The sequence below is a fragment of the Prionailurus viverrinus genome, chromosome B2 (assembly GCF_022837055.1).
Source record: "Prionailurus viverrinus isolate Anna chromosome B2, UM_Priviv_1.0, whole genome shotgun sequence".
Lineage (NCBI taxonomy): Eukaryota > Metazoa > Chordata > Mammalia > Carnivora > Felidae > Prionailurus > Prionailurus viverrinus.
The window spans coordinates 29,696,395-29,721,990 of NC_062565.1; the positions used below are offsets into that span (position 1 = coordinate 29,696,395).

The 25,596-nt window shown below is 42.6% G+C and overlaps 1 pseudogene; it reads left to right on the top strand.

Annotated features, from left to right (window-relative positions):
• Nucleotides 1-4,892: 4,892 nt before the first annotated feature.
• Nucleotides 4,893-25,596, top strand: part of LOC125166143 (class I histocompatibility antigen, Gogo-B*0101 alpha chain-like) — a 44,125-nt pseudogene continuing 23,421 nt past the window's right edge.

Consider the following 25,596-nt stretch of genomic DNA (forward strand, 5'->3'; position numbering starts at 1 on the left):
AGATCTGTCCATGTGGAAACTTGGCAGGCTAGAAAGGAGTGGCAGGATATTTTCAACTGAAAGGGGAAAATATGCAGCTAAGAATTCCTTATCCAGCAAGGCTGTATTTTAGTTTAGAAGGAGAGATAAAGAGTTTCCTAGACAAACAAAGTCTAAAGGAGTTCATGACCACTAAACCAGCCCTGCAAGAAATTTTAAGTAGATCAAAACAAAAAACAAACAAACAAAAAAAAAACCAGACCAAAAGCAACAAAGACTAGAAAGGACCAGAGAAAATCACCAGAAATAGCAACCCTATAAGTAACACAATGGCACTAAATTCATATCTTTCAGTCATCACTCTGAATGTAAATGGACTAAATGCTCCAATCAATAGGATATCAGAATGGATTAAAAGAAAAAAACAAGATCCATCTATATGCTGCCTATAAGATAGTCATTTTAGACTTAAAGGCACCTGCAGATGGAAAGTGAGGGTATGGAGAACCATCTGTCATGCTAATGGATGTCAAAAAAAGCTGGAGTAGCCATACTTACATCAGACAAACTAGATTTTAAGACAAAGACTATAATAAGAGATGAAAAGGGGCATTATTTCATAATTAAGGGGTCTATCCATCAAGAAGAACTAACAATTGTAAATATTTATGCCCCCAACTTGAAACATCCACATATATAAATTAATTAGTAACAAACATAAAGAAACTCATTGATAATAATACAATAAGAGTAGGGGACTTTAACACCCCACTTACAACAATGGACAGATCATCCAAACAGAAAATCAACAAAGAAACCTTGGCTTTGAATGACACTCGTTCAGATAGACTGAACAGATATATTCAGAGCATTTCATCCTAAAGCAGCAGAATACACATTCTTCTCGAGTACACATGAAACATTCTCCAGAAGAGATCACATACTGGGTCACAAATCATCCCTAAACAAGAACAAAAAGATCAAGATCATACCGTGTGTATTTTCAGTTCACAACACTATGAAACTCGAAGTCACCACAAGAAAAATTTGGAAAGCCTTCAAGTACATGGAGGTTAAAGAACATGCTACTAAAGAACAAATGGGTTAACCAGGAGATTAAAGAAAAAATTAAAAAATACATGGAAGCCAATGAAAAGGAAAACAGGACAGTCCAGAAACTTTGGGATGCAGCAAAGGTGATCCTAAGGGAGAAGTATATTGCAATTTAGGCCTATCTCAAGAAGTAAGAAAGGTCCCAAACACACAACCTAACTTACCCCTAAAGAAGCTATGGAAAGGAACAGCAAATAAAGCCTAAAGCCAGCAAAAGAAGGTAAATAATAAAAATTAGAGCAGAACAAAATATATAGAAACAACAACAATAATAACAACAACAAAAACAGTAGAACAGATCAATGAAACTAAGTACTGGTTCTGTGAAAGAATAAACAAAATTAATAACTCCATGGCCAGACTTATCAAAAAGAAAAGAAAGAGGATTCAAATAGATAAAAATCATGAATGAAAGAAGAGAGATACACCACAGAAATACAAACAATTATAAGAGAATACCATGAAAAATTATATGCCAACAAACTGGCAATTGGGAAGAAATGGACAAATTCCTAGAAACTCATGCACTACCAAAACTGAAACAGGAAGAAATAGAAAGTTTGAACAGACCCACAACCAGCAAAGATTTGAATCAGTAATCAAAAATCTCCCAACAAACAAGAGTCTTGGACGAGATGGCTTCCCAGGGAAATTCTACTAAACATTTAAAGAAGGGTTAATACCTATTCTCCTCAAACTGTTCCAAAAAATAGAAATGGAAGGAAATCTTTCAAGCTCATCTACAAAGCCAGCATTACCTGATTCCAAAGCCAGACAAAGACCCCACTGAAAAGGAGAATTAAAGGCCAATACCCCTGATGAACCTGGATGCAAACATTCTCAACAAGACACTAGCAAATTGAATTCAATAGTACACTAAAAAAATTATTCACCAGTATCAAGTGGGATTTATTCTTGGGCTGCAAGCCTGGTTTACTATTTGCAAATCAACCAACATGATAAAAGAAAGGATAAGAACCATATGACCCTGTCAATAGATGTAAAAAACAAAAACAAAAACAACAAAACAACAAAACTCCACACATTTGGCAAAATACAGAATCATTCTTGATAAAAACCCTCGACTAGATACGGATAGATAGAACATACTTCACAACATCATAAAGGCCATATACAAAGATCTGTATGGGGAAAAACTGATAGCCTTTCCCCTATGGTCAGGGGACATGAATATTCACTCTCACCATTACTATTTACATAGTACTGGAAGTGCTAGCATTGGCAGTCAGACAACAAAAAGAAATAAAAAGCATCCAAATTGGCAAGGAAGAAGTCAAACTTTCACTGTTTGCAGATGACATGATACTCTATGTAGAAAACCCGAAGGACTCCACCAAAAAAATTGCTACAACTAATAATACACGAATTCAGCAAAGTCGCAGTACATAAAATCAGTTTGCAGAAATCTGTTGCATTTCTATACACCAATAAAGAAGGAATAGAAAAAGAAATCAGGGAATCAATCCCATTTGCAATTGTACCAAAAATAATAAGATACCTAAATGTAAACCTAACCAAAGTGGTAAAATATCTATATTCTGAAAATTATGTAACACGTATGAAATAAATTGAAAAGAACACAAAGAAATTGAAAAGCATTCCATGCTCATGGGTTGGAAGAACAAACATTGTTAAAATGTCTATACTACCCAAAGCAATCTATACATTTATTGCAATCCCTATCAAAATACCACTAGCATTTTTCAGACAGCTAGAACAATTCTAAAATTTGTATGGAACCACAAAAGACCACAAACGAATAGCCAAAAAAAAAAAAAAAAAAAAAAAAAAATCCTGAAAAAGAAAAAAGTGGAGGCATCACAATTCTCATTTCAAGCTATATTACCAAGCTCTGGTCATCAAGACAGTATGGTACTGGCACAAAAACAGATAGATCAATGGAACAGAATGGAGAACCCAGATATGGATCTGCAACTATATTATCAACTAAACTTTGACAAAGCAGGAAAGAATATCCAACGGAAAAAAGACAGTCTCTTAAGCAAATGGTGTTGGGAAAACTGGGCCAATTTCATACATCATACACAAAAATAAATTCAAAATGGATGAAAGATCTAAATGTGAGAAAGGAAACCATCAAAATCCTAGAGGAGAACACAGCCAGCTCAGCTGCACTAACTTCTTGCTGAACATGTTGCCGAAGGCAAGGAAAACAAATGCAAAAATGAACTGTCGGAACTTCATCAAGATAAAAAGCTTCTGTATAGTGAAGGAAACAACCAATAAAACTAAAAGGCAATCGATGAAATGGGAGAAGATATTTGCAAATGACATATCTGATAAAGGGTTAGTATCCAAATCTCTAAGAATTTATCAAACTCAACACCCAAAAAACAAACAATCCATTTAAGAAATTGGCAGAAGACATGAAGAGACACTTTTCCAAAGATTTCCAGATGGGTAACAGACACATGAAGAGATGCTCCACATCACTCATCATCAGGGAAATACAAATCAAAACCACGATGAGATAACAATCTCAATCTCACACCGGTCAGAATGGCTAAAATTAACAACACAAAGACAACAGGTGTGGCAAGGATGTGGAGAAAGGGGAAACCTTCTTTCACTGTTGGTGGGAATGCAAACTGGTGCAACCCTTCAGGAAAACAGCATGGAGTTTCCTCAAAAAACTAAAAATAGAACTACCCTATGACCCAGCAATTGCACTATTAGTTATTTACCAAAAAAGACACTAAAATACAGATTCAAAGGGGTATATGCACGCCACTGTTTATAGCTGCATCATCAACAATAGCCAAACTGTGGAGAGAGTCCAAATGTCCATCAACTGATGAATGGATAAAGAAAACGTGGTATATAGGCACAACGGAATATTACTCATCCATCAAAAGGAATGAAATCTTGCTATTTGCAATGATGTGGATGAAAGTAGAATGCATTATGCTAAGTGAAATAAGTCAGAGAAAGACAAACACTACATGATTTCACTCATATGTGGAATTTAAAAAACAAAACAGATGAACAAAGGGGAAGGAGTGGGGAGAGTAGAGAGGGAAACAAACCACAACATAGAGAACAAATAGGGTTGATGGAGGGAGGTGGGTGGAAAGTGTTCTAATTGGTGATTAGTATTGAGAGGCACTTGTGATGAGCACTGGATGTTATATGTATGTAAACAATCACTGAATTGTAGTCCTGAAACCAATTATGCACTGTATGTTATCTAACTAAAATTTAAATTAAAAAATAAGTAAATAAAATTTAAAAAATCTATTTCTGTTTTCATGCTATGAGTAATTAATATTTTTCTAAATGAATTAATAAATATTTAAACCTGTTTTCCACCAACTATGGGAAACATTGATAGGTATAACCCACAGACAAAATTATCCTTCGGATCCTTTGTAAGACTGGATAGATATTCTGCGAACACAATGAGAAACACTGACTAACACAGCTCCTGGGGCAGGACTAAGGGAGACAGTGTCACAAAGAGCACCGCAGTAGGAGAGGGGTCTAGGCAAAGTCCCCCGTCGCTGGGCCTGCCTCTCAGGTTTCCAGACACTAAGGCAGTGCTGGGGAAAAGAGGTCGTGTGTACGGGGAGTCCCCATCTTCCACAGTTTTACTTCTCCCAGTCACAGTCTGTGTCATGTCCTCCGGTCTGGATCCTCATGACATAGATCCAGTTCTCACTCCCATTGGATGCCATTTCTAGATAAGCCAATCAGCCGCAAAGCGATTCTGAATTATAAAGTCTCCTCACCCGCTCCTCTACCAAACTGGGACTCATTCTTCCCAGTCGCTGAGGATGGGGTTCATAGAACCCCAAACGCTCCTCCTGCTGCTGTCGGGGGCCTTGGCCGTGACTGAGACCTGGGCGGGTCAGTGCAGGGTCGGGAGGAAAGGGACTCTGCGGGGTAGGAGCCAGGGGACCGCCTGGCGGGGACGCGGGACCCTCGGGAAAACTGCCTGTCCACTGCCCCGCCCCAGATCCCCACCCGCCCCCTGCCCCGGCCTTTCCTCCCCCGTCCCTCCCAGACTCCGCCCTGCTCTCCCCAACTCGGGTCCCCCTCCCCCTGCCCTCCTGGCCGCCTCCCCCTTGGACCCGGGCCCCGCGCGGGGAGGAGGGTCGGGCGGGGTCTCAGCCCCTCCGCGCCTGCAGGCTCCCACTCCCTGAGGTATTTCGATACCATCGTGTCCCGGCCCGGTCTCGGGGAGCCCCGCTTCATCGCCGTGGGCTACGTGGACGACACGCAGTTCGAGCAGTTCGACAGCGACACCCCGAATCCAAGGGCTGAGCCACGGGCGCCATGGGTGGAGAAGGAGGGGCCGCAGTATTGGGACCGGAACACCCGGATTTACTTGGACACCGCACAAGTTTCCCGAGTGAACCTGAACACGATGCTCCGCTACTACAACCAGAGCGATTCCGGTGAGCGACGCGGGCCCGAGTCCAGGTCATGATCCCCATCCGAAAGGACGCGCCAGGGTCGCCCCGAGTCTCCGGGTGTGAGGGCAACCTCGAGGCCGCAGAATTTCCCCTCCCCCGCTCCCTCCCACCACCGCCATTCCACTGCGTTTGCCGACCCAGGAAACACCCGCGGGCACTTTTGAGCAGTTTCAGTTAGAGTTTGTACTTAATGGCATGTCTATCCACGTGGTCTCTGTCTCCGCAGCTGACCGCGGGGGCGGGGCTGACCGCGGGGGTGGGTCCAGGATCACACAGCACCCAGAGAATGTACGGCTGTGACATGGGGCCAGGGCCCAGACGGCCGCCTCCTCCGCGGGTACAGTCAGGAGTCCCACGACGGCGCGGATTACATCTCCCTGAACGAGGACCTGCGCTCCTGGACCGCGGCGGACACCGCAGCGCAGATGACACGCCGCAAGTGGGAGGCGGCTGGTGTGACTAAGGACTTCAGGAACTACCTGGAGGTCACGTGCCTGGAGTGGCTCCGCAGGCACCTGGAAAACGGGAAGGAGACGCTGCAGCACACAGGTACTTGGGCGGCAGGGCCTCCTAGATCTCCCCTCCACTGGGCATAGCTTCCCACGAGAAAGGGAAAATGGACTCAGTGTCAGAACAGCGCCCCTCCCCGGGTGGGAAGAGGGAGATCTGCCTCGACGTTCATATTCCTACTAGAGACAGACTCACCTTGAGGGTGCTTTTCTCTATAAAGGACAGACAGGAATCCAGTCTCTCCTTGGGATGGCTGTTGAGATCATCCCTGAAATAACCCATCAGCAGTTCCCTTTGGCCCTGGCAGCCACCTTGTGAACCCTGACCTTCCCTTTCAAGGCCTTGTTCTCCATCTGAGAACATGTTTGGAGATCTGAGTCTGGGTTTTCTGAGTCATTCACCCTCCACCAGTCAGGACCACAGTGTGTTCCCCCTCTGGACCAGCAGCTTCCTACCTGGGTTCTCTCCCTGATTCCAGAACTTAACAAGGATCAGGAGATACCAAAGGCTAGACCGCTGTCTAGGGTTTTGTGCTTCTTCCATCCAGACCAGTTGTCCTGTCCACCTCAGGATGGTCACGTGGATGCAGTTTCAGTGGCCCATAAAGCTAAACCACGGTGTGGATTCTCTGTTTCTTCTTCCTCAGAGTCTCCCAACACACGCATGACCCGCCACCCCATCTCTGACGGTGAGGTGACCCTGAGGTGCTGGGCCCTGGGCTTCTACCCTGCGGAGATCACCCTGACCTGGCAGAGTGATGGGGAGGACCACACCCAGGACACAGAGCTTGTGGAGACCAGGCGTGCAGGAGATGGGACCTTCCAGAAGTGGGCAGCTGTGGTGGTGCCTTCTGGAGAGGAGCAGAGATACACGTGCCATGTGCAGCACGAGGGGCTGCCTGAGCCCATCACCCTGAGATGGGGTAAGGAGGGTTTCGGGTAGAGCCCCATGTCAGAGAAAGCAGGGCCCTTCTGGAGAATTTCACAAAGTCAAGAATGAAGCCAGATATCTGGGCCCCTCAGCTTCCTTCCCTTTCCAGAACCATCCTCTCAGCCCTCCATCCCCATCCCGGGCATCATGGCTGGTGTGGCTGTCCTTGTGGTCACTGTGGTGGTTGGAGCTGTGATCTGGAGGAAGAAGTTCTCAGGTAGGAATAGAGTGGGGGGATCTGAGTTCACTTGTCCTGCTGGGGGGTTTCCTAGGTAGCACATTGTCCTGCCTGGTTCCTGGGAAGTACCATCCACACACATGTACCTGCCCACTCTGGAGCCGTTACTAACATTCACTCTGTAACAAAGCACTTGTGAAAATCAAGGACAGATTTTCACTTGGTAATTCTGGTGATGGGGACCTGATTCCCAGCAGTGACAGGACACAGAGGAAGGTCCCTGCTAAGGACAGCCCTCCACAAAGTCAGGTGGGTCAGATCCTGCCTTTCTTCATGTTTCCCGATCCTGTCCTGGGTCTTCAGTCAAAATTCCGGAAACTTCCTTTTGGACCAGGACTAGGAAGTTGCTCTAGGATCTCATGGCCCATCTGTCCCAGGTTTGTAACATGATATTTTCTTCCCACAGGAGGAAAAGGACCAAGCTACTCTCCCGCTGCATGTAAGTATGGAGGGGGTGATCCCTGGCACCCTGGGATAGTGTAGACAGGACCCCATGGGGAGCTCACTGCCCCCACCCCCTATAGCTGCTCCTTTAGTATCAACTCCTGTGGTTCTCATCACGTCCTGTGTGTTCTATCCCCAGGCAATGGCAGTACCCAGGGCTCTGATTCGTCTCTAATGGCTCCTAAAGGTAAGACTCTGGAGGGCCTGAAGAGGGGAGGAGTGGGGGCACTAGGGACACTTTGAACATGTGAGGGGCTGTTGAGAATGTGGCACTTATGTGACTGATCTAAATGTGTTCATGATTAATTTTTTCGCAGTGTGAAACCTGCTCCCTTGTGGGGGTCTGACCAATGCAAGATTTGCCCACGCTCCCACTTGGTAACATCAAGAGCCCCTGACTTCTCTTTCTGCAAGTGGTGTCAGAATGTTCCCATTATGCTGATGTTCCCATTAGCATATTGTGAAAATGTTGGGAGACTGGCCCACCCTGCCCACCATGACCCCTCCCCATACTGATTCCTGTTTCCTTTCTGATCTGCTTTCTTGTTCCAGCAGAGGTAGGGCTGGACTGTTTCCATCCCTGTCTTTATTTCATGTTGGTCAGAGTATTGTTGCCTTACTTCCCTATTGAAAATGAGAATCCAGATATGAATTGTGTTTTGTAATTCTTGGCATGTGGGGATGATGAGGTAATAAAGAAAAGATTTGTAAAGTTGAGGCAGAAAAGAAATGAAAGCACAGAGAACCCTCCAGAATCTGTGTGTTTGCTGTTCTGTGTCTGTTGCAAGTGGGGACAGGAGAGGGCTGGAAGAGCCGAGTGTGGATGGGGCCTGTGTCCAGTCGGTGCTCAGTGCACCATTGGCATGACGTGCTCACTCCTCAGCTGGGTCATGTCTCTGCTCCTTGTCCTTGTCCCTTCTGTGGAACCTTGTGTCACTAGGACCTGTGATCACAGGGACTCAGACATTACCTGTCACAAGGACCTTGTGCAGCAAGTGCTTCCTGTGACTGGGTCATCCCAGGCTCCATTCTGGGTTGAGCCCTCAGCCCCATCTTTTGGGTGTTTTTTATTTTTTTCTGTGGAGCATCAGGCCTGTTTTTGCTCCTGTGTCTGAGTTCCTGTCTCATTCTTCCTGGATGAACTGGCAGTTACAGCAGCAGGAGTCCTTTGGGCTGTTGTTTCCACAGGCCTAGGTGGGCCCTGCACACAGGAGTCTCTGTGGTTTGGAGACATGAATTTTCAGATTCATCCATCTCCTCCCTCTTAGTTGTCTTCTGGATTATTCTTTACATCCTGAGGTAGACAGAGAGGAATCTGGGAGTTTCTCATCCTTTTTCAACTTCAGTTAGTTTCTACCTTCTTTGCCTCTCTGCCCCTTCTTCTTGCCCTTAGTTCTAGTGATGTTGGTGCTGGTTCCCATCCACACTCATGGATTTATAAAGCAGGGTCTAATGTAGATTTCTGTGTGGTTGGAGAAAGGGCCCCATTGAGCCTAAGGCTCATGGAGCCTGATTCTGAAGACAGGACTAACTGTGTGCTGTGCTGTGCAGGGGAAATGCTGTGGGGGCGGGAGGGGGGGGGGAGCTGAGCAGAGAGAGGGAGGGAGGAGCAGCCCTGGGGAAAAGCAGAGGCGGCACTGATGGTGAGGTGGGGGCACTTTGTGCAGGAGCTGCCACTGACGGGCTGTGCCTGAGGCTCATCCAGAAGACAGAGGTCCTCTCTGCTGACCAGTCATTCCACTGATAGTGTCGTGTGCCACGTGCAGGACCCACTATTTTTTCATCTAGGACACCTCAGTGACTCTAAGAAGAGGCAAACATGCTGGTGTTGTAGAGAATATGTCCTAGTAGTGATGGGGTAGATTGCACTTGACCCTGAAACAATGTGGGGATTGAGGGCAGTGACCCCACTGTGCAGTGAGAAATGCAAGTATAAGTTTTGACTCCCCTAGAACTTAAGTACTACTAATAATAACCTACTGTTGGATAGAAGCCTTGCTGAAAACTTGAGCAGTCGCTTAGCACATATATTGTATGTTACATATATAGTGTATTGTTGCAATAAATAAAGCTGGAGAAAATATTAAATCATATGTAAGAGAAATCGCATTGACAATCTTATGGTAAAAAATTTTGCATATAGGTGGATATGCATAGTTCAAACCAGTGTAATTCAGAGGTTAGCTGTATATTATATAAACATAGTAAATAAGAGAAGTGTTTAAATTGGAAGTTAGTAGGTGCTTTGAGGAAGGCGACCCAGAGAGTCTCCTGTGCTGTGACGGGGAAGGTGGCTACTTTACTAAAGGGATCAGTGAGAAGGTGAGCTCTGGGAGATGTGAAGGACATGAAGGAATTGGTGGAGCTTTTTTTTGTTTTTGTTTTTGTGTTTTGTTTTTTAGTTTGTTTATTTTGAGAGAGAGAAAGAGAGACAGAGCCGCGGAGGGTCAGAAAGAGAGGGAGAGAGAAAGAATCCCAAGCAGGCTTTGTGTGCAGTGTGGGTCTCCATCTCACAAACCACGAGATCATGACCTGAGCCAAAACCCAGAGTTGGACACTTAACCGACTGAGGCACACAGGGGCCCCATGAAGGAATTGTTGAAGAGCATGTCTCAGGGAGTTCATTACAAGCAGGGGAACCTTCAGTGCACATGTACTAGAGCAGGAGCGTGTCCTGTGTTTAGGGAAGGGTGAGAGGCCACTGTGACTGGAGCAGAGAGCATGTGAAATGAGGTCAGATGTCTAGGCCGCAGGATATTATAAGGGTTTTGACTTTTCTTCTGTTGAGTGTGGAGTTACAAGAATGTAGTTTTCTTTAGAAGCATCTGTTTGTTGCTGTGCAGAATCGAGAAGTGAAGGTCGAGGGACCAGTAGGAAAAAGTGTAGGAAACTAGTGCAGTGTTCTAGGAGGGGGATGTCAGCTGTATGTCTAGGGTATGGAAGGAAAGTAATAAGACATGATTTGGTTCTGGGTGTATTTAATGAACTTTGTGGCATTTCCTATTGGATTAATTCTGAGTTGTAAGAAGGAAGAATACAGAGGGCATCCAATATTTCAGATTGCAAGTAGAAATGTGGGATGCCTTCCATGGAAATGAGAACGTTATGGAAGTAGGACTTTGGGGGAAGCAGCATCATAGGCATCCAGTTTAGGAATGTCAAGTTTGAGATGCATATTAGAAATGCAAGCGAGCTTGCAGCTGGATATAGAGTGCAGGGTAGGAGAAATATCTAGGTTGGATAGATCATCTAGACCCACCGTCAATAAAGAAACAAGGGTCCTGAATGATACATTGGATCAGATGGACTTGACAGATGTATTTAGAACTCTGCATCCCAAAGCAACAGAATACACTTTCTTCTCGAGTGCACATGGAACATTCTCCAAGATAAGTCACATACTGGGTCACAAAACAGCTCTTCATAAGTATACAAGAATTGAGATCATACCATGTACGCTTTCAGACCACAATCCTATGAAGCTTGAAATCAACCACAGGAAAAAGTCTGGAAAATCTCCAAAAGCATGGAGGTTAAAGAACACCCTACTAAAGAATGAGTGGGTCAACCAGGCAATTAGAGAAGAAATTTAAAAATATATGGAAACAAACGAAAATGAAAATACAACAATCCAAATGCTTTGGGATGCAACAAAGGCAGTCCTGAGAGGAAAATACCTTGCAATCCAGGCCTATCTCAAGAAACAAGAAAAATCCCAAATACAAAATCTAACAGCACACCTAAAGGAACTAGAAGCAGAACAATAAAGACAACCCAAACCCAGCAGAAGAAGAGAAATAATAAAGATCAGAGCAGAAATAAATATAGAATCTAAAAAAACTGTAGAGCAGATCAATGAACCCAAGAGTTGGTTTTTTGAAAAAAATAAACAAAATTGATAAACCTCTAGCCAGGCTTCTCAAAAAGAAAAGGGAGATGACCCAAATAGATAAAGTCATGAATGAAAATGGAATGATTACAACCAATCCCTCAGAAATACATGCAATTACCAGGGAATACTATGAAAAATTATATGCCAACAAACTGGACAACCTGGAAGAAATGGACAAATTCCTAAGCAATTCCAAAACTCAAACAGGAAGAAATAGAAAACTTGGACAGACCCATAACCAGAGAAGAAATTGAATCAGTTATCAAAAATCTCCCAACAAATAAGAGTCCAGGACCAGATGGCTTCCCTGGAGAATTCTACCAACATTTAAAGCAGAGATGATACCTATCCTTCTCAAACTGTTCGAAAAAATAGAAAGGGAAGGAAAACTTCCAGACTCATTCTATGAAGCCAGCATTACTTTGATTCCCAAACCAGACAGAGACCCAGCAAAAAAAAGAGAACTATAGGCCAATATCCCTGATGAATATGGATGCAAAAATTCTCAAGAAGATACTAGCAAATCGAACTCAACAGCGTATAAAAAGAGTTATTCACCATGATCAAGTGGGATTCATTCCTGGGCTGCAGGTGTGGTTCAACATTTGCAAATCAATCAACCTGATACATCACATTAATAAAAGAAAAGATAAGAACCATATGATCCTGTCAATCGATGCAGAAAAAGCATTTGACAAAATTCATCATCATTTCTTAATAAAAACCCTCGAGAAAGTCGGGATAGAAGGAACATACGTAAACATTATAAAAGTCATTTGTGAAAAGCCCACAGCTAATATCATCCTCAACGGGGAAACACTGAGAGCTTTCCCCCTGAGATCAGGAACACGACAGGGATTTCCACTCTCACCACTGTTGTTTAACATAGTGTTGGAAGTCCTAGCATCAGCCATCAGGCAACAAAAGGAAATCAAAGGCATCAAAATTGCCAAAGATGAAGTCAACCTTTCGCTTTCTGCAGATGACATGATACTATACATGGAAAACCCAATAGACTCCACCCAAAGTCTCCTAGAACTGATACATAAATTCAGCAAAGTCTCAAGATACAAAATCAATGTACAGAAATCAGTTGCATTCTTATACACTAATAATGAAGCAACAGAAAGACAAATAAAGAAACTGATCCCAGTCACAACTGCACCAAGAAACATAAAATACCTAGGAATAAATCTAACCAAAGATGTAAAAGATCTGTATGCTGAAAACTATAGAAAGCTTATGAAGGAAATTGGAGAAGGTATAAAGAAATGGAAAAACATTCCATGTTCATGGATTGGAAGAATAAATATTGTCAAAATGTCAATACTACCCAAAGCTATCTACACATTCAATGCAATCCCAATCAAAATTGCACCAGCATTCTTCTCGAAGCTAGAACAAGCAATCCTAAAATTTGTATAGAACCACAAAAGAACCCGAATAGCCAAAGTAATATTGAAGAAGAAGACCCAAGCAGGAGGCATCACAATCCCAGACTTTAGCCTCTACTACAAAGCTATAATCATCAAGACAGCATGGTATTGGCACAAAAGCAGACACATAGACCAATGGAATAGAACAGACACTCCAGAATTGGACCCACAAAAATATGGCCAACTAATCTTTGACAAAGCAGGATAGAATATCTAATGGAAAAGAGACAGTCTCTTTAACAAATGGTGCTGGGAGAACTGGACAGCAACATGCTTAATAATGAAACTAGACCACTTTCTTACACCTTTCACAAAAATAAATTCAAAATGGATAAAGGACCTGAATGTGAGACAGGAAACCATCAAACTCCTAGAGGAGAAAGCAGGAAAAGACCTCTCTGACCTCAGCCACAGCAATTTCTTACTTGACACATTCCCTAAAGGCAAGGGAATTAAAAGCAAAAATGAACTATTGGGACCTCATGAAGATAAAAAGCTTCTGCACTGCAAAGGAAACAACCAACAAAACTAAAAGGCAACCAACGGAATGGGAAAAGATATTTGCAAATGACATTTCGGACAAAGGGCTAGTATCCAAAATCTATAAATAATTCACCAAACTCCACACCCAAAAAACAAATAATCCAGTGAAGAAATGGGTAGAAAACATGAATAGACACTGCTCTAAAGAAGACATCCGGATGGCCAACAGGCACATGAAAAGATGCTCAATGTCACTTCTCATCATGGCAATACAAATCAAAACCACACTCAGATACCACCGCACACCTGTCAGAGTGCCTAAAATGAACAAGTCAGGAGACTATAGATGCTGGAGGGGATGTGGAGAAATGGGAACCCTCTTGCACTATTGGTGGGAATGCAAACTGGTGCAGCCGCTCTGGAAAACAGTGTGGAGGTTCCTCAAAAAATCTACTCTATGACCCAGGAATAGTACTGCTAGGAATTTACCCAAGGGATACAGGAGTGCTGATGCATAGGGGCACTTGTACCCTAATGTTTATAGCAGCGCTTTCAACAATGGCCAAATTATGGAAAGAGCCTAAATGTCCATCAACTGATGAATGGATGAAGAAATTGTGGTTTATATACACAATGGAGTACTACGTGGCAATGAGAAAGAATGAAATATGGCCTTTTGTAGCAACGTGGATGGAACTGGAGAGTGTTATGCTAAGTGAAATAAGCCATACAGAGAAAGACAGATACCATATGTTTTCACTCCTGTTTGGATCCTGAGAAACTTAACAGAAGACCATGGGGGAGGGGAAGGAAGAAAAAAAAGAGAAGGAGGGAGGCAAACCATAAGAGCCTCTTAAAAACTGAGAACAAACTGAGGGTTGATGCGGGGGTGGGAGGTAGGGGAAGGTGGGTGATGGGTATCGAGGAGGGCACCTGTTGGGATGAGCACTAGGTTTTCACGAGCATTTCCCTGATTATGAGTGATGTTGAGCATCTTTTCATGTGTCTTTTGGCCACCTGGATGTCTTCTTTGGAAAGCTATCTGTTCATGTCTTCTGCCCATTTTTTAATTGGCATTTTTGTCTTATGTTTTGAGTCATATAAGTTCTTTCTGTATTGTGGATAATAACCCTTTTTCAAATATGTCATTTGCAAATATATTTTCCCATTCTATACGTTGTCTTTTAGTTTTGTTGGTTGTTTCCTTTGCGGTACAGTAGCTTATATTGTGATGTAGTCCCAATAGTTTATTTTTGATTTTCTTTCCCTTGCCTTAAGAGAATACCTAGAAAAATGTTTGCTATGTCCGATGTCAGCGAATTTACTGCCTGTACTCACTTCTAGGATTTTTATGGTTTCAGGTCTCACACTTAGGTAATTAATCCATTTTGAAATCATTTTTGTGTGTGGTATATGAAAATGGTGCAGTTTCATTTGTTTGCATGTCGTTGTCCAGTTTTCCCAATACCATTTGTTGAAGAAGTCTTTTTCCTATTGAATGCTCTTTCCTGATTTGTCAAAGATTAACTTACCATATAATTGTGGGTTTATTTCTGGATTTTTTACTCTGTTCTATTGAAATGTGTGTCTATTTTTATGCCAGTACCATACTGTATTGATTACTACAGCTTTGTAAAATTGGGGTCTGGAATTCTGATGCCTCCCGCTTTGCTTTTCTTTTTCAAGATTTCTTGGGCTCTTCAGGGTCTTTTGTGGTTCCATACAAATATAGGATTGAGTGTTTCTAGTTCTGTGAAAAATGATGTTGGTATTTAGGTAGGGATCACACTAAATGTGTAAATTGCTTTTGGTAGTGTAGACATTTTGATATCTGTGCTTCCAATTCATGAGCATTGATTGTCTTTCCATTTCATGATGTCATTTTCAATTTCTTTGCTCAGTGTTTTATAGTTTCAGAGCACAGGTATTTCACTTCTTTGGTTAAAGCTAGACTGCCTCCCCTCTAGCCTTGGAGAACACACTACCAGGTCAAAGTGATATCTGCAGGTCAAAATCCCAAGCCACACAGCACCTCAGGTTGACCTTACAGTCAGAGGCTGGTGGGTCATGTGTTCTGAGAGGCTCTGTGGAAAGTTTCAAAATGGGGAGGGCTAAGGCAAGGACTTTTTGAAAAGCATCTACTCCAAAGACTAAGATGCCACAACTCTTGAAGGTTTGGCTGTCTACCAGACTTAGGCTTTCTTTCATGGTGTTCTTTGTGAGACAGTGCTCCGTGGTGTGGTTGTAGTATTGCTTCATGTTTCTCAGAATGAAGTGGTTACTCTTCATTTGGCTTGTGAAAATCTTGGTCTTGTTGTCAAAAATCTTGGCTCTTCCATCAGCCACTGGACTCAAGACTTTCTCTTCATCTCCTCATTTTCATGGCAGATGAAAGGTTGGTAGTTAATGAATCCCAAGACAGTAAATGCGAGGACTTCTGGAGCTGGTTCAGACACAGCCAAGGAAAAATGCTGTAGACAGCACATTCCTGAGGTAGGAACCAGTGCCTTCAGAGGAAGCTCCAGTATTTATGAGTGAGGTACTAATTATCCATGTGTGGGGAATAAGTGTGAATGTCTGTGTGTGTATGTGTGTGCATGCTCGTGTTGTATGATAGGAGAGACAGGGCATACAGAATAAAATAGTGGAAAGACAATGACACAACAACCTCCACCCCACCCCCTACCGCCAAAGTGATATTCAAATCCCACACCCATTGTACACTGATGGGATTCAGCAAAACAAAAAAGAAATGTTACTCTAATCCCCGAAAATAAAAGTGCCATTAGGGCACCTGGGTGGCTCAGTTGCTTAAGCATCCAACTCTTGATTAGTCTCACAGTTGTGAGATGGGGCTCCGTGCTGGGTATGGAATGTGCTTAAGATTCTCTCTTTCCCCTCTCCCTTTGCCCCTCCCCTGCTCTCACGTGCTTTCATGCTCTCTATCTTTCTCAAAAAAGAAAAGTTCCGTGAAAAAGCTGATCTTGAACAGGGTTTGAAGAAGTGGAGGCATCAGGAAGAGTGGGGGAGATTTAGAAATATTCTCATGGCTCTGGCTGAGGTGTTAGTACCTGGAATGGGACCCTCTCCAAGTCCGCTGCTGTGATGTCGTAGCATCCCAACCCCTGCTAGTCCCACCTCTTTTCTGACCAAGGTCTCCTTCTTTTACATCACCCTCCCTGTCACTGTGGAAAAGGCATTGGCCTCAGAGTCAGGGGTTCCAGCCCCACCACACCCTCTGTTTCCTGCGAAATCACTCCCTTCTGTGGCCTAGGCTTCTTTATCTCTAGAACAAAGCCATGAAGCTACAAGGCCCAGGGCCTTCCATCCTGCTATGTGACAGTTGTAGAGCCCCAGAAGTCACCAAGGGATCCAGGTGATGAGTGTGAAGGAGGAGGTGCAAGAGTAGGGAGGGATGCTCCAAGAGAAGGCACAGCCTGCAGCTGTTCTTGTCCTAGCCTCCCTGATCCTCCTGTTCTGTCCCTCAAACTCCATTCTATCCCAGGACCTTTGATTCATCCTTCTTCCCTCATGTGGCACACTCTCCCCATCTCTCTGCCACAACCTTTGGTCTTACATCCTTCTGGTCTCCGCTGCAATGTTACTTCCTTGGGGACAGTTTGCCTCCCTCCTCCAACCCCCTGCTGCAACCTGGGTAAGATGGGGAGCTTCTGCTCATGTGCAGCCATGGCCAATGAGCATCACGTGATTGCACGTTCACCACCTGCCTCTGTGCATTCCATGTAAACGGTGAGTTTTCTTTTTTGTAGATCCCTATCCTTTGTGCCTGTCACAGTACTGTGTTAGTCAGGGTGCTCAGGGAAACAGATACAAGAAGATACGTGCATAGAGTGAGAGGTGGGAGAATTTCAAGGAACTGGCTTATGGGACGGGGGCGGGAGTTGGAAGTCCAAAATGTGCAGGGCAGGCGGGCAGGCTGGGTGTGCGAGCAGAGCTAATGCTGCATTCGTGATCCAAAGGTAGTTTGGACAACGATCTGTGTTGTATTTCTTCTCTCTGAGATTAGGAGAGTCTTCAATTTATCATTATCCTCATGTTGCATAACTTCTGAAACCATGTATGTTTGACTTTTCCTTTGTTTTTATGGTCAGTATGCAACAATTCTTGTGGAAATAATAGATGTAAATTCAAGAACTGAAATAGAATACAAAGAAATAAGCAGTAAGAATGAAGTGACAAAGCTTAAATACCTTTTAATATTGCTTTGAAATATACTAATCATGAATCTTCTGGGTCTGAGAGGAAACAGGGAGCCACAACACTAGTGATGAATCACAGCCTGATGTGTAACAGAGCATCTACTATTGTACAGATGTTATAACGAGTGGGAGTGGCTTCCAGACTGTGTATGATTTAGTTCAATACTATTTGACATTTCTAAAATTAAAGAAAAAAACCCTGCTACTCTGCCAAAACTCACTGGTGTCTTACTCTTGCTAGCCATGTAAATATTATGTGCAAATCATGCTCCAAGGCTGTGTGAATGTGAACGTGCTGAAAACATGCTGTCAGTGCTCAGAATGCAATGAACAATTAGCAATAATCAAGAAGAACTTTTTGTAAATGAACTTCACACAGTAAAGTCTTTGAAATAGTAAAACTTTCTTTTTTTTTTTTTAATTTTTTTTTTCAACGTTTATTTATTTTTGGGACAGAGAGAGGCAGAGCATGAACGGGGGAGGGGCAGAGAGAGAGGGAGACACAGAATCGGAAACTGGCTCCAGGCTCTGAGCCATCAGCCCAGAGCCTGACGCGGGGCTCGAACTCCCGGACCGGGAGATCGTGACCTGGCTGAAGTCGGACGCTTAACCGACTGCGCCACCCAGGCGCCCCATGAAATAGTAAAACTTTCTATTAATAATACTTACAGGGTTGGGGCGCCTGGGTAGCTCAGTCGGTTAAGCGTCCGACTTCGGCTCAGGTCATGATCTCACCGTCTGTGAGTTCGAGCCCTACGTCGGGCTCTGTGCTGACAGCTCAGAGCCTGGATCCTGCTTCGGATTCTGTGTCTCCCTCTGTCTCTGACCCTCCCCCATTCATGCTCTTGTCTCTCTCTGTCTCAAAAATAAATAAACATTAAAAAAAATTTTTTAATTTAAAAAAAATACAGGGTTGATAACAGCAGCAAACATTGAAAAATTTCCATCAGAATTTTGCACTATGGGGAAGGTTTAAGATGGAAGAACAGCATGGAACCTCTCAGCTTGTCTCATCCCTGAAATGCAGCTAGATCAACACCACACCATTTTGTACACCTAGGAAATGGATCTGAGGATTAACACAACAATCTGCATGACTTGAGCCACAGAACTCAGCAGGTACTTGGTGGAGAGAGGTGAACTGGGGGAGAGAAAAGCCATGGGTGATAGATAAACTGAGGATAATGATAAGCTGTTTTTGTGGAAAAAGGACAGAGAAAGGGGGGGTGGGGAAGAGAGTGCAGTGCATCTGCAGGAAAAGCACTCCCCTGAAAGCAGCTGGAGAGAAAGAGAAAGAGTGAAAACACTCTCAGGGGACTGAACAAGAAATCTGTTCCTCGAAATCATTGATGGGGAGAGAAGAGAGGGTTTCAGTACCATTAGGATTCTATAAACAGTAGAGCACAGAGTCTGAAATTCCTGAGCTCAGTGCCTGGTGGTGGTCTGGTGAGGAAGTAGGGTGAACCTCCAGGAGCAGGCAGAGAGGTTTGAAGGGTTCTTGTGCCCACATGGGGAGAGGCAGTTCTCTGCCTGGAGAGCATTTGGTAGAGGCCATATGGCCTCCCCATAGACAAAGGTCCAGCAGACCCCAGAGAGCAGCCACGTTTGCTGATATTGAGACAAAGACTCCAGAATATGGTGAAACCTGGTGCTGGCTGTGTATTGTGAATTGCCATAATCTCTGAACTTCTGCTGCTGTGCAAATGCACGAACATTTTCTTGGGCAAGCCAGCACCAGGCCACTGCTCAGTGAGACACTCCCCCAGAGAATCCGCAGGAGTCCAAGCCAAAAGGGTCTCTGAAGTGAGGGTTTTGGAAACACAGCCCCATCTGAGATAAAACTCTGGGGGAAGGTGCCACCTGGTAGGTGAATGGCTGGACACGGACAGGATTGAGGCGGGCAGTGGACAGAGGCCTGAGAAAGGAAGGGTGCTTGATTGTGGGTCAATGAGAGTGCAAAGTTCCTGTGCCAGAGAGTAGGAAAGTGGGTGAAGCCATTTTCACCTCTCCCCCACCCCACACACAAATGCAGGTGCACATCCATGCACGCCACACCTACCACCCCAGTAAGTTTATCAGCACCACCTAGTGGACATCGGAGCCATTGCACTGGAGCCCCACCCAACTGTACCCTCCAAGCATATCCCCTAGAGGACCACCACAAGTCCCTCTACCTGCTTAGTGTATGGACTATAGAGTGCTTCATAGTTTGAGTTCTAAGGGAAACAGGATGTAACTTCATTTGGGTTTCATTCTGTTTGCTGGTTAATTTATTTAAAAAAATGTTTAAATTATTTTTTACTATGTTTTTAAATTTTTTTGTAAATTCTTAATTCAATTTCACTTCCTTTATTTCATTTTATTCTATTTTAATGTATACATTTTCTAATTTTTAATTTTTTTCTTAACTTTCTTTTCTTTCTTTTCATTTCTTTTCTTACCCCTTTTTCTGTCTTCTATCAAGATTCTCTCAATAAGTAGACCAAAACACATGCAGGATCTAGCTTTTATGATTTTTGTTCTGTTTTTAATTTTTTAATTTTATTATTTTTTTCTTCCTTAAAATTACAAAACTAAGGAATTTCACCCCAAAAGAAAGATCAGGAAGATATGAAAGCCAGCAGCTTAATCAACACAGATATAAACAAGATGTCTGAACTAGAACTTAGAATCACCATGATAAGAATACTAGTTGGGACTGAAAAAACCATACAATCCTTTTCTGGGGAGGTAAAAGAAGTATAACCTAGTCACGATGAAATTAAAAATCCTATAACCGAGATGCAATCTTGAATAGTTGCCATGACAGCAAGGATAGACAAAGCAGAGTAGCAAATTAGTGATATATAAGACAAAATTGTGGAGAATAATGAAGCAGAAAAAAGGAGGGAAATACAAGACTTAGAGAACTCAGAGATACATTAAAAAGAATAATGTCTGAATCATAGGAGTCCCAGAAGATGAAAAGAGAGAAAAAGGGGCAGATGATTTATGTGAGCAAATCATAGTGGAAAACTTACCTAATCTAGAGAAGGAGACAGACATCAAAATCCAAGAAAAACAGAGAACTCCCAATATATTCAACAAAAACCAACCATCACCAAGGCATATCATAGTCAAATTCACAAAATACACAGACAAGGAAAGAACTATAAAAGGTTTCTCCCTTAACCTATAAGGGAAGAGAGAACATGTTCACAGCAGACCTATCCACAGAAACTTGGCAGGCCAGAAAGGAGTGGCAAGATATATTCAAAGTTCTGAATAGGAAAATATGCAGCCAAGAATTCTTTTTCAGCAAGGCTGTCGTTCAAAATGGAAGGACCATAAAGAGTTTCCCAGATAAACAAAAACTAAAGGAGTTCATGACCAGTAAACTAATGCTGAAAGAAATTTTATGGGGGACTCTCTAAGTGGAGAAAAGACAAAACAAGACAAAAAGACCAAACGACTAGAAAGACCAGAGGACATTACCAGAAACTCCAACTCTACAGGCAACACGTGGATACATGGAGATTAAAGAACACGTTACTAAAGGATGAATGGGTTAACCAATAATTAAAGAGGAAATTGAAAAGTACATGGGAGCCAATGAAAATTAAAACACGACAGCCCAAAACCTCTGGGAAGCAGTAAAGGCAATCATAAGAGGGAAGTATATAGCAATCCAGGCCTTCCTAAAGAAGGAAGAAAGGTCTCATATACACAACCTAACTTTACACCTTAAAGAGTGGGAAAAAGAACAGCAAACAAAGCCCTAAACCAGCAGAAGACAGGAATTAATAAAGATTAGAGCAGAAATCAATGATATATATATATAAAAAAAAACAGATCAATGAAACCAGGAGCTGGTTCCTTGAAAGAATTAACAAGATTGATAAACCCTTAGCCAGACTGATCAAAAAGAAAAAGGAAAGGACCCAAATAAATAAAATCAAGAATGAAAGAGAAGAGATCACAGCCAACTTTGCAGAAATACAAACAATAGTAAGATAATATTATGAACAATTATATGCCAATAAATTGGGCAATCTGGAAGAAATGGACAAATTTCCAGAAAGAAAAACTACCAAAACTGAAACAAGAAGAAATAGAAAATTTGAACAGACCCACAACCAGTAAAGAAATTGAATTAGTGGGGCGCCTGGGTGGCGCAGTCGGTTAAGCGTCCGACTTCAGCCAGGTCACGATCTTGCGGTCTGTGAGTTCGAGCCCCGCGTCGGGCTCTCAGCTGATGGCTCAGAGCCTGGAGCCTGTTTCTGATTCTGTGTCTCCCTCTCTCTCTGCCCTTCCCCCGTTCATGCTCTGTCTCTCTCTATCCCAAAAATAAATAAACGTTGAAAAAAAAAAAAAGAAATTGAATTAGTAATAAAAAATCTCCCCCAAAAAACAGAGTCCAAGGCTGGATGGCTTTCCAGGGGAATTCTGCTAAACATTTAAAGAAGAGTTAACACCTAGTCTTTTGAAGTTGTTCCAAAAAATATAAATGGGAGGAAAACTTCAAAACTCATTCTATAAGGCCAGCATTACCTCAATTCCAAAATCAAAGACCTTACTGAAAAGGAGAACTACAGACCAAATTCCCTGATGAACATGGATGCAAAAATTATCAACAAGACACTAGCCAACAAGATCCGACAACACATTAAATGAATTATTCACCACAGTCAAGTGGGATTTATTCCTGGGATGCAGGGCTGGTTCATCATCTGCCAATCAATCAATGTAATACATCACATCAATAAAAGAAAGGCCAAGAGCCACATGATTCTCTCAATAGATGCAGAGAAAGTATTTGACAAAATACAGCATCCTTTCTTGATAAAAACCCTCAAGAAAGTAGGGATAGAAAGATCATATCTCGGGATCATAAAAGCCACATATGAAAGACCCACCTCTAATATCATCCACAATGGGGAAAAACTGAGAGCTTTCCCCCTAAAGTCAGGAACACCACAAGGATGTCCACTCTTACCACTATTATTCAACATGGTGTTGAAAGTCCTAGCTTCGGGGCGCCTGGGTGGTGCAGTCGGTTAAGCGTCCGACTTCAGCCAGGTCACGATCTCGCAGTCTGTGAGTTCGAGCCTCGCGTCGGGCTCTGGGCTGATGGCTCAGAGCCTGGAGCCTGTTTCCGATTCTGTGTCTCCCTCTCTCTCTGCCTCTCGCCCGTTCATGCTCTGTCTCTCTCTGTCCCAAAAATAAATAAACGTTGAAAAAAAAAAAAAGAAAGTCCTAGCCTCAGCAATCAGACAAAATAAAGAAATAAAAGGCATCCAAATCGACAAGGAGGAAGTCAAACTTTCACTCTGCACAGATGACATGATACTTTATGTGGAAAACCCAAAAGACTCCACCAAAAAACTGTCTGAACTGGTCCACGAATTCAGCAAAGTTGCAGGATATAAAATCAATGTACAGAAATTGGTTGCATTTGTATACACCAATAATGAAGCAGCAGAAAGAGAAACCAAGGAATCAATCCCATTTACAATTGCACCAAAAACATAAAATACCTAGGAATAAACCTAACCAAAGAGGTGAAACATCTATAGGCTGAAAACTATAGAAAGTTTATGACTGAAATTGAATACACACACACACTCACACAAATGGAAAAACATTCCATGCTCATGGATTGGAAGAACAAATATAGTTAAAATGTTGATACTACCCAAAGCAATCTACATATTCAATGCAATCCCTATCAAAATAACACCAGCATTCTTCACAGAGCTAGAATAAACAATTCTAAAATTTGTATGGAACCAGAAAAGAGCCCCAATAGTCAAAGCAATCCTGAAAAAGAAAACCAAAGCTGGAGGCATCACTATTCAGGACTTCAAGATGTATTACAAAGCTGTAATCATCAAGGCAGTACGGTACTGGCACAAAAATAGACACAGAGATCAATGGAACAGAACAGAAAACCCAGAAATGGACCCACAAATGTATGGCCAACTAATCTTTGACAAAGCAGGAAAGAATATTCAATGGAATAAAGACAGTCTCTTCAGCAAATGGTGCTGGGAAAACTGGAGGGCAACATGCAGAAAAATGAACCTGGACCATACACAAAAACAAACTCAAAATGGACTAAAGACCTAAACGTAAGAAAGGAAGCCATCAAAATCCTAGAGGAGAAACCGGGCAAAAACTTCTTTGACTTCGGCCACAGCAACTTCTTACTCAACACGTCTTCAGAGGCAAGGGAAACAAAAGCAAAAATGAACTATTGAGACCTCGTCAAAATAAAAACTTCTGCACAGCAAAGAAAAGAATCAGCAAAACTAAAAGGCATCTGATGGAATGGGAGAAGACATTTGCAAACGACATATCAGATAAAGGTTAGTATCCAAAATCTATAAAGAACTTATCAAACTCAACATCCCCTCCAAAAAAATAATCCAGTGAAGAAATGGGCAAAAGACACGAATAGACACTTCTTCAAAGAAGACATCCATATGGCTAATAGACACATGAAAAAATCTTCAGCATCACTCATCATCAAGGAAATACAAATCAAAACCACAGTGAGATATCACCTCACACCAGTCAGAATGGCTAACATTAACAACTAGGCAACGACAGAGGTTGGTGAGGATGCAGAGAAAGAGGATGTCTTCTGCACTGTTTTTGGGAATGCAAACGAGTGCTGCCACTCTGGAAAAGTGTGGAGGTTCCTCTAAAAATTAAAAATAAAACTACCCTATGACTCAGCAATTGCACTACTAGGTATTTATCCAAGGGATGCAGGTGTGCTGTTTCAAAGGGGCACATGCACCCTATTGACAATAGCCAAAGTATGGAAAGAGCCCAAGTGTCCATCAATGGATGAATGGATAAAGAAGATGTGGTATATAAATTCAATGGAGTATTACTCAGCAATTGAAAAGAATGAAATCTTGCCATTTGCAACTACATGGATGGAACTGGAGGATATTAGCTAAGAGAAATTAGTCAGAGAAAGACAAATATCATATGACTTCACTGATATGAGGAATTTAAGATACAAAACAGGTGAACATAAGGGAAGGGAAGCAAAAAAAATATATAAAAACAGGGAAGGGTACAAAAACATAAGAGACCCCTAATTATAGGGAACAGAGGGTTGTTGGAATGGCTGTGGGAGGGGTGATTGGCTAAATGGGTAAGGAGCATTAAGGAATCTACTCCTGATATCATTGTTGCACTATATGCTAACTCAGATTAAAATTAAAAAAATAAATAAATTTTAAAAATAGTTTGTAAATTAAAGGGACTGAAAGAATGAAAAAGAATAAATACCTGAATACTAAAAGAAAAAGAAAGAAAGAAAGAAAAAGCAAGCAAGAAAGAAAGAAAGAAAGAAAGAAAGAAGAGAAAGAAAGAAGAGAAAAGAAAGAAAAGAAAGAAAAAGAAAATTTTCACGAAAGAATGTGTTTATAGGTGTGCCTGTCTAGCTCAGGGAGTAGAGCATGTGACTCTAGATTTTAAGGTCAGGAGTTCAAGGCCCACTCTGGGGGGCATATTGTACTGAAAATTACCAAAAAAGACTGGGGGTCTGGCTGGCTCAGTCAGTAGAGCATGCAACTCTTGCAGGGGTTGTGGGTTTGGGCCACATGTTGGTTGTAGAAATTACTTTTTAAAAAGTAAAATCTTAAAAAAAAAGAAGATGTTGTTTCTAATATTACAGAAGCAGTTGCATGGGAGGTGGCTCAGGAACGTTCTTCTACATCACTGTGGGTTATATCCAGTCAGCTGGTGCCCAGATCCCAGGACTCCCTTTATTTCAGTGGGAGAAGCCTGAACATGAAACCGCAGGTGCCTGAATCCACATCGTTCACACAAAATCAGATCATGGGCTGGGACCTTTCACCCCAAATCCTCTCTCAGGTGAGACTGCCGGTAATGG